Here is a 6,005-nt window from a genome sequence, read left to right as displayed (position 1 = left end):
TAAGTATTTATAATGCAAGCTACAGTATTTTCATCGTCAAATGATCTGCAATACGGAAAAACAAATAAGACATCAAATATTTATAGTATGTTTGTAAAAAGTGAATTTCTTGAAGCCTTAATTAAAGAGAAATAGTGCTGTATTCTGAGAAAATGGTTTATTACTTAAAGTGTGAATTTCATGCAGGTCCTAGTCAAACGTGCAAATAAACACGAGAATACTATGTAGAGGACAGAATAAGAACATTACCGTCTCCGTTTTTATTACTACGTGATACTACATGCATTGCAAATTCGTTAGGCTCAACTATCAATGCATTAAAATGCGAAGTCTAACCAATGTTGATTAAATTTTACCAACATTAGATAAAGTTGAAAGAATTGTTGTATTAATTTTTGCACATTCATTAGAATTGTTGATATTTGGAAAGGATCCGCGAAATCAATATTGTGATATTTAAAATAATATTACACAATTGCACAATTGGAGCAAGTTTAAGGAATCCATTGATGTTTTATACCATACACGTTTAATTTGTTTGATTTGTCTAATATAATTAGCTTTTTTAATGTAATGTTTAGTGTTTATATTGATAGCATATAAGTAATTTGACCAATGATTTGATATTGATGGTAGCATTTCTTTTAATTGTAACGCAATTTATATGTGACATTTTGTTAAAAATTAACTGTTGTGTAATTTATACGTACACTCAAGTTTATTTTAAATCGTGTTTTAAGAATATGTGATGCAATCAAGAAAAATGAGTCGGATGTCGGGAATATTGATTTTGAGTATTCCTTCCTTTGTATTTTATTGTTCCAAGCAACACTAAAATGGCCATATCTCTGGAACCATAAGTCTAATTATGATGGGGTTTTCAGCAAAATAAAGCTCTGAGAATGGCTCATATAATGAGTTTGAAAATTGAATTTTGATATATTCGATATATCAATATATATTTGATCATGTTGATCGACATCAGACTCATTTTGCTTGATCGCATCACATATCAGTCCTGTGCTTAAATTTATACGTGTCATTTTTGTTCGATTGCTAAGATAAGAGGGACTCATAAAATGATTTAGAGTAGGCTATATTATTCAAACGTAATAATATAGGTTAAATGAGTTCTACCAGTTCTATTTTTATGTCAAACAGTAATATTTGGATACAAATTAATGACAAACAGTAAATCGGATGAATGTATGGTATCATAATGTTGTAAACACAGAATGCTGTAGTCAAAATGAAATATACAATCCCAGTTAAGTCCGCCGTGTTTCCGACGCGACATACATTGCAATATTTGGTTTAATGAGCAGCTTTTTCCCGTTTTTTAGTCGATCCTTGATGTTGTGAAGAACCGTTGGTAAAATGATGTTCCCACAGCGGAAAACCGAGAGTAAAACATCAGTCGAACTATATCTCAACATATTTACGGTCAATAAAATGGTCGATAGTAATTGTATCCCATTAATTAATTATTTAAAAATCCCATTCATCACCAGTTATCTACTTTTTCATTGATAATTAATTTATGTCTCAGAAACACTTTGCTGTGTGAATGGTACAAACAAAAAGTGTGTGTCTTTTGAAGGTGTTTTCGTCTTTACACATATCTCAGAAAAAAGGGTTTGACATTTTTCCAGGTTTTGTGGGAACAGGTCACAAGTTATAATATTAATTTTGAAAAAAAAAAAGATATGATTTTGCTTCTGTTTTGAGAGTCCAGGAAGCATTATTATTGTCTCGTGCGAGATAAACTCTTAGGCCACAGTATAGTTTGACGGGGTTTGACCACCTTTACGGACATATTTTTCCGTTACGACAGACGTCATGTACGTTTCTCAGTTCTTTTTTGACGTTTCGTACGCTGGCGGAAAATTAACCACTGGCTCTGTCGGTGGCCTTTATGTGAACAGACTGTTGACATTTCTGAAAAAAATATAAACAATACCGGGAGAAATAGTGGACCTATCGGAATTTGCTTTTATCAACATTTAAACTATCCTGGGCCATCGACTTTGATAGGGTCAGACTTGACAATCGTTAAAATGGAGTTAAAGTCGCTGCGATTCCTTTGACCTGTTTTCAATGAAAACAAAACAGTTCTCGGAAATGGTTTTTGCCAAGATGTAGATCTACACCCTACAATATAATATGAACATGCAGCCAATGTATGCAAGTTGCATGAATACAGCTAAATACGATGGATGCATACTTGTTCTTGTTATTCCTTTCATTCACCGGCCCGCAAAACTAAACTATGGCCCTAATCATACTTAAAAATGGTATGTAGAAGAAGGTAAAGCCTTGTATTACATTTTAGTTGTCAATTAATAATTGCAGACAAAGTTATCAGAGTCAGTGCACTGAGCTGCTTCTTTAAGACATGTTTCATGGAAGGAAAATGATGACAGAATGCGTATTTTGAATAAAAAACGATAAAAATAAATTTTGTATGTGTAAGTGTTATATTTCATGAAATAGTGCCCTTTTGTTGAAGTACTTACTAACAAAGTAGAGAGATTGCGAAATTTACGTGAAACGTGACACGGGAACGCGAACGGCAAGCTACATTAGTCGAAAATCGGTTATTATGCCCTCTAGAGGGTGAAATCTATTGTGAATTGGTCAATCGTGGAATTACCGTAAGGCGATTACGTTGCGGTTGGTAGCAAAAAATGACGTTCCAAAATGACAAAAAACGCATTATAAAATGCAGAAAAATGTTATGTTTATCATGTTATGAAACGAATCAAAGTATCCTAATAGAACAAGTAGAGTCCGACATGTAATAAAATCCATTTTGGGGGTTAAAATTTGATCTCGTATAGACAAGAATAAGTGAAAAAATTTCGATTTTTTTCAACGCGAATTCGAACGGGCAGATTGCCTATTCATTTGTGTGTGGAAAATACCGTCCAAAAATCAGCTTGCGAAGAGGCGTTGTAGGCAAGATTGTGTCGTGTAACGGCATAAATGCGGTATAATTGTCTGTTTGGGACGGGGAACAGAAGTTCGTGCAACGCTATTTTTCGCCTTGCTTTTTCATTGTGCATTAAACAGCTGTCAAAGTGTTTTGCTTATGGATACTATTCAGCAAACTCCAAAATGTTTTTAAAACATGATAATGCATATATGTTTTTGGTTTTAGTTAAAACGTTTTGATAACATATCGATGTATGTTTATATAAAAATCATGGAAACTCGTGTTATACTGAAAAAATAATACAACAACATTTTAAGCCCAAATTCGAAATGCTACAGTAAAATATCATTTGGCAAACCTATTTAAGTGTCTATTGTGTTAGAACGTTTATCAGCAAGTTTAGAACAAAGGGTTTTTTGAATGTTATTAAAACTTTTAATGCCCTTGACCCTCACATAACCTTTAACCCGACATTTAACGTTTTCTGTAATATTTGTGTTTGCTGGGTAGTAATCGAACTAGGCATATTAGATTATCTATTTTCATTTTGCTTTAGAAAGTAAACAGGGTATTATTTATATGATAATGGAGTTTGTTTCTTGTTATTCGAATAATATACACCAAGACTTCCTAGGCATCCAACACCAAACTCTGTTTAGATTATTTAGACAAATAGCATGTAAACATAGGCCTATACTCATTTTCCAATAGCCCGCAAAACTCAAATATCGCTAATCTGGACTGAATGCTTAGAGCATTATAGATACAGCCAGTCGTATTTGCATATCAATACGGAGGGAAGTAGTTCGATGAAAGAAGATAATCTTCTCTGGTTCGATGCACCCAAGGTGAATCAACGGGTGCTTCCTATTATCTTTAGATTATTTGTCTCAGCATAGCGCCATCATGATTGCAATTGCGTTTACACGTAGTCTTGGTTCAGACTCTATGCGGCTATCACGAACATACTAGGAACGACGAGCGTTAGGACCGACACAAACTGGCTGTGTAGGAGGCTAGTTTGGATGTGAACGGGACTATGACGTTCTACCGCAAAATGCAGAAATCCGTAACCCGTATGGCGTTTGCAGTGAACGCCTCTCCGCAATCTCTCTAGTGCCTTTAGTTAAACGTGTTTTTTTAAAATACTTCTTTGAAATCACAAAATTGCATTGAGCAAAGGGCAAAAACTGTCTAGTGTCTCATGATGCCTCGTACTCTAACTTCATTAAGGGTAGACGAGGTATTGTTGGTCGAAGCAACCTAAAATCGATTTTCATTATCTAGATCAATATATTATTGAAAATTAACACCTTGATGTTTTGCAAAAGTTCATTCTACAAATCGTATACTCTGCAAACTTGCTTAATTTATTGTTGTTAATTAGTTATGTACGTTTTACAAAAGTGTTGTTGTTTCAGCCCTCTTCACAACGTAACTCAAGAACCGCAGCACCTATAAAAGTATATCTGTGATATTTTAATTCTTCTACACGCTCGCTATGAATTGAGCAATGCAAGTTTTGCCAAAGCTCACTACCATTCGTAAGATGCTGTGAACTACCAAATCACAACAGTTTAAAATAATTAATAACCTTAAATTGTAAGATATAGGTATACAACAATTAGAGCTTTGATATCTGTCCCACTCAAAAAACCACTTAAAGGTCGGAGAAGTACCTGACAATGCAGAGAGGTTTGCTCTAACGTATTCGTTAGGGCAATAATGGGTACACTTAAACTGTCTTTAAAGTAAATGTAGAATACGCGATTAAAGTGTTTATATATTTTTTGTCAAGAGCGAACGAAAACAAGAATATGCTTTTGGCAAGTTTGTGTTGCCTTCGTCTCAACGGAAATATGGATTTTATTTGTACGCTTTTATAGGAGAGAAATGAAAACGCAAGTGAATCGACTCCCTTGTATTGTTTTCAACCAATATCTGGATGTTGACGCAAAAATCAACGCATTGAGGTTCATTTTGACATACTTTCAAAGGACAGCTGACATCAAACATTAATGAACAGCAACAGATCAAGCATACAAAGCCCCTAAAAATCAACTGCTTCTGCAGGGAGAGAGCATGATATCCCCAAAAGTTGTATCTTCTTTCGAATATAAGTACTCTGAAGCCCCAACATAATATGGTCAAACTTGATAGTCTGCCTTAAACTTAACAATGAATTTCACTGGAAATGTAGAAAATAGAAAGATAATAAAGATAAAGTAGTCTAGCTGGCCAAAGGTTCCGAAAATCTATGTGAGATGAAGATAAAGGGACAACAGTGTCGGAAGGGGTCAGTTGTTTGGTATGGAAGAGATGTCAATTTCTGATTGCTTATGCTCAAGGCCATTGAACATCTCTTTGTACGTACTATTCGTGAAGAAGTTTGAACGGTTTTCCCATATGTAATGATGAGCTATGCTGATAAAACACGCTTACTTTAGAACGACAAGTTATTGATGAATGACCGTTGTCATTTCCGGTCTATCAACTGTAACTCTTAATAATTCGGATGAACTAAATGCACAACGTGCTTAAGGGACGCTATAAAGTGGCTAATACGGGCATAATGGGGTGTCAATAATAACCCGCATCAAGCTGCTGTCGAATCTTTACATTTGCTATTCTTTTAGCTCAAAATAATTGATGTATAATAAACTGTTTCAGTAAATAGAGACGGTTACTTCTTGAATAGTTAGTTACTTCCGCTACTTAAATTGTAATCAAGAAATTGCATTGAGCAAAGGGCAAAGCTGTCAAAATGCCTTATGATGTCTCTTACTCTAACTTCATTAAATGATAACATATAGGTATATAACAATTATGGCTTGATATTAGTCTCACTCAAAAAAGCCATTAAAGGTCGGCGAAGTATCAAACAATTCACAGAGGTTTGCTCTTACGCATTCGTTAGGGCAATAATGGAACACTTAAACTGTCTTGAAAGTAAATGTCTAATGCGCGATTAAAACAAGTGCTTATGGATTTTTCTTCATGAAATTACGAGAATTTGATATGAATTTTGCACGATTTTGTTACAGTCAGAAGCAGAAAACATGGAATTTAG

The sequence above is a fragment of the Amphiura filiformis genome, chromosome 13 (genome assembly GCF_039555335.1).
Source record: "Amphiura filiformis chromosome 13, Afil_fr2py, whole genome shotgun sequence".
In the NCBI taxonomy this organism is placed as follows: Eukaryota; Metazoa; Echinodermata; class Ophiuroidea; order Amphilepidida; family Amphiuridae; genus Amphiura; species Amphiura filiformis.
This window is presented reverse-complemented; position numbering follows the sequence as displayed.